Raw genomic sequence first — 13,176 nt, 5'->3', positions numbered from 1 at the left:
AGATGCATAGCCAATGTTTGAGCTGTCAAATGTAAAGTTACTCCAGCTGCGATCACAGTACACAGGAGGATAAGAGACATCATGGGGTGGATAAAAATGGAGTAGCTAGTGAGTAGATTGCTTCACATTATTTTCATTGTTAAATAGTAAGCATGTAATTTTAAAATAATATTGGCACAGCTTAAAAGCCTAGACTCAAACCCAGCACAGCAATGTCCTTTATTTCACAAATCTGACCAGTGAAGTTAGTGGTGGCAGGGGAATAACATCCCTCTACATGGAGAGAATCCATGGCTGGGAGAGAGGTTGCACAAACAATAACAACAATTTTCCCATTGAAATGTAATGTTGGTGTCTCTGTCCTGTTTCAGGACAATATACTGCAGGCCAAACTAGTTGATGCATCTGCTTATCTGCTACCTCCAGCATGTGTGGTCCAGGATCAGGAGAGGAGCTGCCCAGCAAATACCTGATGTGCTAGCACCATGGCCAAGGAGCGTGAAACTGGGCAGGAGGTGGAAGAGCGAGTCTGTGCTAAATGAATGAGACCTAACAGGCGTGTGAAATCAAATCAAAGTGAAATAAAGTAGAATAGATGGATTAAAAAGAAAGTCGATAGTTTTTCTTAGTACATAGTCTGTGTAGAAATAAAAAAATCATAGGATCATAAGGTATTTATTATGTCACATTAGAAGAGAGCATTCTTGTCTCTTCAAGAATTTACAGCAACTCCTCACAGTTTCTTTGTAAAACCCCCACCTTTTTACTGTTTCAAATGTGAGTTGCTTATATGCATAATATACAGTACATGCTTAGTATTCATGTAGGGGGTTTGCTGGTGAGAATTTTTTTCTTTTATAACACTTTCTTAATTTGTAAGTAAATCTAGCTTTAAATATTTTCAAACAGAAAAACACAGTTCATTTACATGATTTTTCTTCCCTATGAATCATATAATGTACACTGAGAGTCTGCTGTGGGGGAAAACTATTCTCTCTTTTCCTTTGTGCACTATAATATATCTGTTTCTGCTGCAATAATTTAAAGCTCCTAAATGTTGCTAATGAAATCCTCTATTATTACAGTTCTGGGAAAGAGATATTTAAATACATAGTTTCTGAAATGTATGGCCTTGGGAAATGTTAAAAAGGTGGCAATGAAATCTCTGAATTAGGAGAAGCAGTATTAAAAAAGAATATTATGCATTAATTCTGCATGCGGGAATTTTTTTTGTTTTATTTTTTTTTAACTAAATGCTCCCAAGATGTAATTCTTAATTGTGGTGGGATTCTTTTAAGCAAAAAGCTCTCCAAAATTAGCCAGTCTTTGCCATCACAAATGTATCCTTGTCTTAGTTATTCAGTTGACATTTCTACTTCTAGCACTGGACACCTAGAGGCAGTGTAAATAAAGCCGATATTTAAGCACAAGTAGATCCGATAGGCCTGTGTTCATGGCGGAAATGCACATCCTTCTGCTGGGGACAGGAAGCTGAGCACAGTGCAGCCAATGCTTTGCGTGGTTTTGAGACACCTTATGGTCTGCAACTAGAGCAACATGCTCAAAGTTAATCAATAATCAGAGTTCAGTGAAGAAGTTGTTACCACAGAATCAGACAAGCAGGAGCTTTTGATTTCCATCTGCCTCCTTTTATAGCATGTGGTACAGTCTCTCTCTCAGTTACTTGAGCACTTTTTCCCCGGTAACACTCCTTCTATTCGACATGCAGGACATGTTGATGTTGCACAATGCCTTTTGCTCTCTTCCTATGCCACATAAAAGTTTTGAAGAATTTGCATGTTTTCAGTAAGTATTTAAGTTTGTGAGTAGCTAAGTCTCTGTAGGGAGAGAGATAGATTTTTTTGATGGTGTACAGGAAGATGGGAAAAAAATAGCAACCATTCTTGTGGATTACTCTTGACAATATCATTAGGTAATTGTCTGAAGTCCAGGGAAAGTTATTTTCTTTACTCTGATGGTTCCATGAATTACAAGAATTAGGTATTCATGTAGAATTAAGCACACAGTTGAATGGAAATCAGATCTACTGTTCAATCTAGCATTGTACATGGGCCTAAACCTAGTATTTTTCTCAGCTATTCCATTTTCTGTACGCCATCATCACTGGCTCCTTAATTTGAGGCACTAAAGGCTGACTTTGTCCCTGTATTGTGCATAATTAAGTACCTTCTCTCAAAGGAAATGACATGGACTGGTATTGTGATGGTGTTCTGTGAGAAAAACACTTCTTTGCAATTTTCTAGTTATATACAAACAATTTCATAAATCGCTTATATTTATTTTACTCCAAAATGTTTTCTCGGGGATGTCAGAATGTATATCCACTTACTAATATTTCTACTTAATAAGTTGACTTAGTTTGCTACCAGAAAAACTTGGTACAGTGACACATACTAACAAGCACAGCTGAATGCTCCTTTCTTACATACAGCCTTTTTGCATAAGTGTTAAAGAATATCCTTTTGAATTCTTGTTAGTTTAGCATCTTAAAAAAATTAAAAATAGCACTTCTAACATTACAGTTTGCGTATCCACAGTGTTGTAGGAATCAGCTAGTGTACTTTTCTTACAAAAATACTACAACTTTTGTAAGAGAATCTGAGGATACAGAAAGAAAACTATATAATGAAACAATAAAAGTCCCTTTGTCTGATTCCTCTGTGAATTGCAAATATATTGCACATATAGCAGAACTGGCCATTGCAAATTCCCATATCATTCAAAAAAAAATCATTCTAACACCAGTTATTAAAACCATCTCTGAAATACCGTCTTGAACAGCTGAAGACGAAAGTTTATGTCCCTGAAATATATGAAAGGATGAGTAGATAGATCAGATATCTCTAATCATGCTGTAGCTGCAGAGTTGCAGCTGATAGACCTGGAAATGAACCTGAAAAACTTTTTTTTTCTCCCCCTAAAATATCCACCATTAGAAAGCCAATATATAATAACTGATGATTCAATAGTTCTCCCACCTGTAGTATAGTTGTTTTACAAGCTGAACCACACCATATAACTGTCACACATACTCAGGATTGTCTTACAAATAAATAATAATAATAAAAAAATAATACCATAATAAATAACTGTTTCATTCTGGACAGAATATTCAATAATATACTCTATTTATCAGACTTTCCAATCAGTTATCTAATGCTTCAGGAAAACATCAGCTGATAAAACAGTGGGAAAATGCCTGACTGAATTTTAAAGTCTGTTCGTTGCCAGTGAGAAACCCAAAGTATCTCATTCAACAGTAATGGACACTGGGCCTAGAGGCAGAGTAAAGATAAGAAAGAATTAACTCATCTGAATCTAGTCAAGGATAGAGATTAAATTTTTTTCTTACATTAATTCTACTATACACATTCCATATGGCAAGTATAATGGAAAATAAATGAAAAATAAGATTAGTCTGTGTAAGGTCTTCTAAATATAGGAAAGGGATAAATGCTGTTTTACCTAATTGTTAAAGACACTGCTAAAAGATAATGATTAACTGATGCAGTGTGGTGAGAGCAATATAAAGTAGGTTAATCATCTGAAGCTCATGAAAGCCATGTTAGCCTCCAGTTAGTCTTTTCCCTAAGGTATAAACATAATTTGAATTTCAAAAAAAGAGCTTAGCAGAACACAGTTCTTTCTTTTTTGTTAAATAAGGATTCGGACCATGAAGAAATCAACTTTACCTTTTCTAAATTTCTGTGTAATTATCCTGTCTGAGCTAGTACCCTAAAATTGGATAGTATGAATGTTCCCCATTAGCTCCAGAGAGGGCAATGGTAAAGCTCACACCAAGTTCTGAGTTCTTGGTCCAAGATACTAAGTACTTTGAAATTCTCATGCAGATAGATAATCTCTGCTAAATGAAAAAGCTTTTATGCTATGCTATGTTACATGTATATGCTATCCATTCCATGGGAATATAAATCCATACTATATCAGTGAAGTCAATGTAGATAATTTATACTATCTGAGCATCTGACACAAAAAATAGCTACAAAATTATCTCCCAATGTTATATTCCTAGAGATGAAAAGCAAACCTAAGAGGAAAAAAACCCCCATAATGCAACCCATGACCACATGTATAGAAAAGCAGCGCATGTTTTCATTATTTTTCTTTTTTCTTCTAGATTTTAAAAATTCCAAAACTCAGTTTTACCTCTCACAATCGGTAATAAAATGTTTTGCTATAGGACTGAGGACCTGAAGTTTAGTGAAGAATAATAGTCTATATTAAATCTAAGCAATTTTAAGAGGCCATCAGGGAAATTTAAACAAATGAGAAATTATCTTAAAAATATGAAGCTCTTGCATTGTATTTGTAAGATGGGTGAATGTTCTCTCTCAACTCTCCGTCCCCAGCACTCTTTACTTTTAAAAGTCTAACTTTTACATTGCTGAGAATATTACATCCTTCATTTGTAAATGAAAAAGAGCCTATTTATATATATATATAAAAAAATATTTAGTTGTTTGTAAGTTCAGCATGACTGATTTTGCTTAATTTTCATGACTTCAAAAATTACTGGTTTTGCAAATTTTATAGGAGTAAAGAAGGTACTGAACTCACATGAGTGACTAAGCTTCTTGAGCCTAAATAATTGTCTTGCAACTTCTTTTCCTTAAAACCAAACTTAACAAAATGACAAAAAAAAAATCTAATCACAACTGAACAAAAAGTCCCATTATTATGCTGTTATTGAAACAAAATTGCTAAAAAAATAATTCACATTTTTATGCTCACCTATTAGACTTAAATTCCTCCGTCAAAGCAATTAAGTTTAAGTAATAATTCAGAGAGCTTTTGATTTACTCAGTACTAGCTAGAGTGTTTCACTAATGAAAGTCATACATAAAGAAGTTGTTTAGCTGTTGAAGCTTCTGAATATGGGGAATAAAGGACTGGGCAGCTTAAAGGTATGTAAAAGATGCTAGAAAGATAAATTTATACATAGTAAAAGCAGTGTTAGAGATTTTCAGGTTGGGGTTTTTTTGCGGGAGGGGGTGGCACGGGGAAGGTAGGGCAGAAAACTTCTGATAGGAAAACACCTGAACATCACAAAGATGAGAACATCACCTGTACAAATGACTGTTACTTGCTTTAGAGGTTTCTTGGGTTTGGTGTTGTGCTTTTTTTGTTTAGATTTTTTGGGGGTTTTTTTTTAGTGTTTCTACTAGACTTAGATCAGCCAGGCAGCTCCTCAGCATGTTTTAGATTCTGCTTTTCTGGAGAGCCTTACCATAACTTTCTCACAGGCATTTATTTCATTTTTTCTTTTTTTTTTTTCCCCCTACTTTTCAAAGCTGAACTGCTTTAAATTTTACACAGTACATTGTCTTAAATATGTCTTTATTTTATACTTGTGGTTTTGGAGTTGGCGGGGAGGGGGGAATACAGGTGGCTAGAGAAGTTTACAAGTTTTTCTTGGAAGATTTGTGAAAATCTTTGTCTTTCATCCTAATACTATTTTTCTAAGAAATGTTCTGATTGGTTAAACTGACATCTTAGCAAAAATTAACAAAGCCATTTCCCATTGAGCTTTAGTTCTAGTTTAAAAGCACATTCATCTATGAGGCACTCTGGATTTCAAAGCTGGTGAATCAGCTGTATATCTATGGCATATGTAACCTTGGAATTCACAATAGTCTCTATATGAGATTAATATTTGCCCCATTTTCTAGAACGATACCAGAACCAGAATGATGATGTTACCTTGTTGACTGACTCTGCTTTTTTTGTTGTAGCTGCCGTATTCCTTACATTATCTTTAGAAATCAAAAGCAGACATATTTATAGAACTTAAGACATACATGTCCATAGCTGATTCTTTTTACACCTTTAATTTAGAAAAGATTAATTGTTTTCCCTTTGTAAAAGGAAATATGATTGCTATATATTCTCAAGAGCCCAAACTGAGTTCTTCCATCTGATTTTGTGCTTCCTTCAAATTGTACTTTTTTAAAGAAGGAAAGGAAGATGGAATATCAAACAAGCTAGTTTAGATTTTATGAATAAACCCCCAAACCCCAGATTGTCAGAACAGAAATGAAAGTGAATTGTTTATACAATACTTCTAACAGTAATACGGGAAGCTTGCATTTCTTTCTAGAAATGGGGTGCTCAGGGAACAGATATAAATTTTATAAGAATGACACGTTAAGCTAGATTCATTTATGTAATGTCATTGAAAAGCTTCACATTGGAAGATGCAAATCTTTGAGTAAATTAAGGTAAAATTATGATAGTTAACCAGAAAATAGGCATGATATATTTTCTATTTCCTGTTTAGGTACTTACATATATTGCAACTCTCGTTCTTCCTTATAATAATTGGGAATCACAGAATCTGGAATGTATTTCTTACCATTGCACAAATTAAGGAAGTCTCATGCACTCCGTTTTATAGAAGAGGGAGAAGCCCAGAAGCTATGCAAGGAACCTGAGTTTCCCCAAGTCCTACTCACTGGCCTGACTCTGTTATAAGCCAGACTTTAATGGCTAGCCATATCTTTGTCAGTTTGAGACAGCAAATTCAGTTTCAAAATATACGTACGTACTTAGTGCTATTAGGTGACATGAAAATATTATGCTCCCCTTGTTATTTTCACTGACACTGGTTATCTTCCAGATAAGGTGGAACTTTTAAAATTAATTTTAGTGTGACCTGAATGTGTGTGTTTTTAAAAAGAGTTCTGCTAAAAAAAAAAAAAAAAAAAAAAATAAGATTAGTCCCATAGATCAATTGTGATCACAAGAGTTTCTAGAGACAAAAATCTCTTAATTAAATTGAGTGGGTATGACGTTAGTTTGAAATTTACTTCTTCACAACCTTTTGGCCTTCCAGAACAGGACAAGGTTTGGTGGTCTCCAAGTTGCGCCTGAAGGCTTGGTTTGAGCTCCTAGGGCTTCTGCCCATTGCACCTGTTTGCTCTTTCCTATCCTGCACCATTATAAAACAATTCTTATTTACTACTCACCACAAAAAGATAAGGAGCATTTAGTGTGACAAGTTATACTGCCAGATAAGCAGTGCCTCTGTCAGGAGGAGAGCTAGAGGCAGGAGAACAGCAGAAGTGAGAAGCGTGTAAGACTATTCACATGCTGTGGTTCTGACTCAGACAAACCACATATGCCAAAGAGAGAGTGTCTAACTCAGTTTTCTGAGCCTTTCTACCTGGTTAATTTGGTCAGCAAGCAGCTTAACAATCCAACTAAACTTGCTTTCATACTCCTATCTTGACTGTGCTACTCACAGAAGGAGCAGACAGAGAGAATGTCATGGTTTAACCTGGCTGGGAGCTAAAACAACCACCAGCCATTCTGTCACTCCCCACACCCCCAATGAGATGTGGGAGAGAATAAAAAAAAAAAAAAACCAACAAAAAGCTCGTGGGTTGAGATAAAAGCAGTTAATAGGACAGAAAAGGAAAATTATGATGATGATAATAGAATATACAGAACTAGTAATGCACAGCACAGTTGCTCACCATCCACTGACCAATTCCCAGCTAGTTCCTGAGTTATGGTGCCACTCTCCCTAGCCAACTCTCATGCTCAGTAGTTTATATACTGAGCATGATGTCATATGGTATGGAATATCCCATTGGCCAGCTGTTTAGGTCAGCTGTCCCAGCTGTGTCCCTTCCCAGCTTCTTGGGCACCCCCACCTCCTCGCTGGCAGGCCAGTATGAGAAGCTGAAAAGTCCTTGACTGCTTGGCAACAATTAACATCATCAGTGTGTAATCAACATTATTCTCATCGTAAATCCAAACCACAGCACTATACCTGCTGCTAGGAAGAAAATTTAACTCTATCCCAGCTGAAACCAAGACAGAGAAGAAACAAAGCACTGCTCTTTCCTTCCTTCACACTCTCCAAACTCTGCACCTTCAATTCCCCTCCTGTAACTTTCACAAGGGTATTCCTCTGTTGATCTCTTTTTCTGTGTAGCACACTTCAAAGCATGATTTCTCACATGTAACCAGGGAGAGGGAGTACTTTGCATAAGGAGGATAAAATCAGAGAGAGAGAGATCTTGAAAGTAAGTTTAGGACATAACGTGGAGGTTTGGAGGATGCATCATGCAGGAGACACCAGGAGCAGAGGGACCAGGAAAGAGGGAGATTGAGGTTCAGATTACCACTGCAGAGTTCACCCAACTCAGCTACCACAGACGGCAGCAAACTGGAAATGCAGGAAGAGTTTTAACTTCTTACAAGCTACCGAGTCTCACTTTACATACTTGTTTATACATAGCCCATTCAGCCTTCATCAGCAGAGGCATTGGAGATTTGTAATGTGAAGGTTCATGAATGCATGAATATTTGAGGTTTTATTATTTTATCCAAACAGGCTTGTTCTACTTAGGTCACAATATAACTAGCTTTCAAATTATGATATGTGTCTTCAGAAGGCACCGTGAGGGGGTAAAATAGGTACTAAATAAAATTAATTGAATGCAAAATGAAAGAAAAAAATCATATAGAGCAGCACATGAGGGTAGTCACAGTTTTAAAGAGGGGGAAAAAATCACATAATTATTTAAGGCACAGATATTAACTATTTGGAATTCCTACCAGAAAGCAACTAAATCAGTAATAAATACTGGTATTTCTCAAATACTTGGTAATTATTAATATAAGATGATAAAAGACTTTTTTTTTTTAAATAAAAAGGAATAAAAAAGGACTTTTAAAAAAGTATGTCAGCATAATGAGCTAAAAATTAAGAAATAAGACCCTCTTAATTTAACAGTATTTTTTAATCTGCTTAAAGAGAGGCAGGAATATCAAACAAAATATTTGAGATAGTTTTGCAGCTGACAATTGATCTGCCATAGATTTGGACAATATTCAGGGCAAAAGAAAATTTAGCCTGTTGCACTACGCAGATTATATAAATACAATAAGAACTGTATTAAAAACCATGCCTACAAGAAATTTCCCATCTCAAGCGGCCACCAGGTATGATCAGTTTTCACATTAAATTACAGCATTTCTGGAGCACTAATTAGCGTCAGGATGGAATCAATAATGCTACAATGGTGAAAAGAGGCACAGAATCAGTCCTCCTTCTATACAAAGGATTATGAAAGGAATAAAAAAAATGGAAAGTGTAAGCATATTGAATTGCTCAATTGAGTGAAAAGAGGTTAAAAGGATTAAGAATAAGTAACTACTTTTCTTCAATTGACAAAGCATCAGATGTTATTTATTCTTTCACCTGGAAACTGGAGGCCAGTCGGTTGGACATTGGCTATTGAAAAACTCATTGTGTGAAAGTTAAAATGCGCACTGGAAAAGTATAGTTCAATTAAGCAGTGTCTGCACAGATCAGTCAGCGAAGGTCATACTCTGCTGACACATGGGAGTACTGTGAAGATGTTATTGCCATGACTGATGAAAGGAATTCAGTAGATTTATGATACCCTGATTTGACAATGCCTTGCCCTCAGAAATGAATGTCTATAGGACAGTGTTAGGACATAGGGGGTAAATGAGACTGCTAGTTAAGAATAAGGGGCGGAAAAATGCATTTGAAAGCTTGTATTTTCAACTTGTTTTGGGAGGAATTATATAGGTCTAAATCGAACTTCTAGTACACTCATTATTTGGCTTGGGACAAGGATACCGATTCTTTCCTTTTAAATTGCAACTGAATTTCAAGACGATCATATTATCTAGATGAATCAGTAGATGACAAAGTTTAGTCTATACAAAAGTAAACCCATATAAAGAATATAGCACACATACACCTTGCATAGTAGTGCCATTCAGAAAAAAGAGGGTGTGAAAAATCACTGGGCAGTGCCCTTCTATGTATTGCTAAGGACAAGGCGGCAATATCTCATACTATCCAAACTATGAAACACAGTGCAAACACGGACTTGTTTTTGTTAAAACACTTAATAGGGACCAGCTGAGCAACCATTTATCACAGGAAAATAATATTGCTTTGTCTCATGCCAAAACCTGAGATCTTTACCAAGTCTTTGTTTGGACAACCTTGGCTGTAAATTAACTGGTGTATACTTACATTCAGCAGCTTTTGGCATGCCTGCCTGGAAGATATAGCAGTGTAAAATTATTTTTCATAAATTCTATCAGTGTCTCCTATGGAACAAAAAACTTCCTATACAAATATTACGCTACCAATACAACTTAGAAGAGCAGATCTAGTACAGAATTTCAGGAGCTTTTGATATCACAGGAAAAGTGTAATCTTCTATGATACACAGCAAGTTTTCAGAGTAATTGCTGAAGAGCTCTATCAGATCCACATTAGAAGTTCTTTCAAGATTTCCCTGTAACTGAAACTCGTGTTATCACTGAAGCATTTAAGTTACATAAAAAAGGATATTGATTTTTTTTTCATAAGTGAGATTTGAGACAATATAAAGAAGTAATCAGAATTATGAAAAAGACTGTCCAAGACAAAGTCAAACTGGGCCAAAGAATCAGAAATTATCAGTGCAATAGATGAGCTTGACTAGGATAAGGGATAACTAGAGTTTGGATAAAACATATCCACAGTGATGGGACAGTATCACAAGATTTTTAGAATAAATTAAAACTTTCTTTTGTTTTTTGTGAACTTTTATTTCCCCTTGATCTGGCCTGAAGGGAAATCTTTTTCCTACCTTTGTGAAAAGCATTGTCTAGAAGGGAGACAGCCTGCCTCCTCTGGTTCCTTTCTTAAAAGATGCTATGGTACTTGGAGCATTCAGCCCCGCTGTAGGCACTGTACACACAGAGGGATCTGTGAACTCAAGACTGCAGACCCTGACATGCTTTACTCTACTCCACAGCATGTAATGTGTAAACACAATCAGTACCCTGAACCCTACACATCTCTGAAAACTGAGATTTCCAGATGACAAAGAAACTGAGCTGGCTTGGTTAGTGAGACAGTATTGCAGAAGCTAAAGGAACTAGAGCAGATGGAGTGACACCCCTATCTGATTATTTTTGAGCAATGAGAAAGGTGTAGTTCAGGTATGGGCAAGTACTCCAGCTCATTATCATTTTAACCAAGCCATTTTTATGTGAAGGTTTTAAAGCAGAACCAAGTTACCATGGAAACTGATTGAAGCAGAGACTTACTGTAAATGCCTTTCTAGACAAGGATAACAGGACTGACAGGTGGGCTGTAAAAGGAAAATTAGTGCAATATAGGAGTTAGGCATGATGGTCTGTTTTCTCTTCCTAAAAGTGTGTCTTTTATAGCTCTGCTTTATCTCTGCTATTTTCTACAGTGATATATTGAACATATTTTAAAAGAAGCTCCCACCCAAATGAACCTTTTATTTTGTCATAATCCTATTTGCAAGGGGATGTACGTGCTCTAGAGAAAAGAGCTGAAGGGCAGGGCACTCCACTTATTTTCCCAAATTATTATGTCTTGCCAGAATCATCAGGGAGGAAGAACCATCACTCAGGAAATGCATTTGCATAAAGTGCCCTTTGCTGCCAATGTTTATATTTTACTCCTGAAATATGCTCTAGGTACGTTCAGACCATAGCACAGTGCTCTCTTTGTATAATACAAAATAAGGTAACAAGGGAATAAAGTGGGTTTAGTAAAGAAATACCCCTTCTCCCTTTCTCAAAAATGTTGAAAATATACCTATTTGCTCCAGTTCTATTCAAAGTCCCAATGATTTGGCTCTGTAAATATCTTTCTTAGTCTGATGGGATGATGGTAAGAATAACAGAGATTAGATTACACAGCCCCCAAAATATGGTGCCAGAGTTTTAAGAAGGGAAATTGGCAGAGGTTGAACAACAGCAGAGCATGTACCTCGTCCACTCAGAATAGTTAGCTGTCAGCACTGGGAAACATTTCAGCATATGAATACACAATATCTTTTTAAATCTGTGCCGGATGTTTCTACCTGCTGTGCTTAATTTCAGAATCTTGTGTTACCATTAGAGAAAAATAGTTCTGTTTTCCAATATAGTTTTCTACCAAAAGAAAGGCAGGAGAAGGGGAAGCATCTTACTTGAACTTATCCTGATACTTTTCTAGCCCGAAGTTTCTGCGTCTTGGTTCCAGCTCCCAGCTGGAGCTGTGTTTGTACATGCCCTCCTGACATAAGCCATAAAGTAATTTTCCTCTGGATTTGAAGAGGTTTGCTGTCACCAACACTGACAGTTGGTCCCAGTGCACTAGAATCACAATAGATAGTCACCTTTTCCAGCATGTTTGCCTTATAGCTAAAAGTAATAGCAACAGCTGGTTTTGTTGTCAAAAGTAAATATACTTCTCACCTTCAGACTCTGCCTTCCTCAACGCTGTGGGGGTGGGGACATGACAGATGGTTCCTGCTAACTAATCACAGAAAACATGGTATTTGGTGTATGGCATGAATTTCCAAGCAAATAAGAATGCTTTTCGTTTAATATCCTCCCTGTGAAAAGCTGGACACGTTAATAAAATGTGGCGTGCTCTAAGGAAACATGTGTTACATGTTAAAGTATTTGAAGACGTGACTAATCACAGAACTCTGCGATAAATGATGCACAAGCTAACTGCTACTTGTCATAAGTGAATTTTGATGACTGTGTTTATTATATGTAAAGCTTTTTGGCAGTGAGACAAAGGGAAACATGGAGCCAAATTCTGCTCTTTTGAAGGCTAAGTTCATCTTTGATTCAGGGTGTCATCCACTGTACTGTATTTGTGTGTGTCTGAGCCACAGAAGGCTGCCAGCCCAGGCTCAGTGGCAGGCAGGCTTATGCAGAGGCTGGTGCAGTCCTTGAGACTGAACACTCAAGGACTCCATACATTAAGAAGGCTAGAACTGTTTGCGTCATTTGAAGAAAGCCATTTCAAAGTATCTCTATGCTTTTTGTCTCCATTCTGACATAAATCCTACTGGAAAAGGGTCAACAAATACTGCTGTTATCCTTCTCAAGAAAATAAGTTCCCCATGAATGTAGAAGTTATTTTAAAGGTATGCTTTTAATGTTAAGAAAAGATGTCCCAAGAGTCTACAGTATAACTCAATTAAAATTCCTTGTCACCGTTATATGTTCCCAAATTTTAATTTTTTTTCATACCTGCTTGTATGACAAAAATATGTAATTTCAGATAATCATGATCAAATTCACCACACAGGTGTTTATAACTATCTTGGACTTAAT

General features: G+C 36.4%; 1 protein-coding gene across 4 annotated transcripts in view; it reads left to right on the top strand.

The window, feature by feature from the left end:
* The window catches only part of B3GALT1 (beta-1,3-galactosyltransferase 1), a 324,178-nt gene that overhangs the window by 193,618 nt on the left and 117,384 nt on the right, over positions 1-13,176 (top strand). The window lies entirely within an intron of this gene.

This window comes from Balearica regulorum, chromosome 6 (genome assembly GCF_011004875.1).
Source record: "Balearica regulorum gibbericeps isolate bBalReg1 chromosome 6, bBalReg1.pri, whole genome shotgun sequence".
In the NCBI taxonomy this organism is placed as follows: Eukaryota; Metazoa; Chordata; class Aves; order Gruiformes; family Gruidae; genus Balearica; species Balearica regulorum.
Note: the sequence above shows the minus strand (reverse complement) of the source record. Positions and strands in the feature narration are given on the sequence as shown.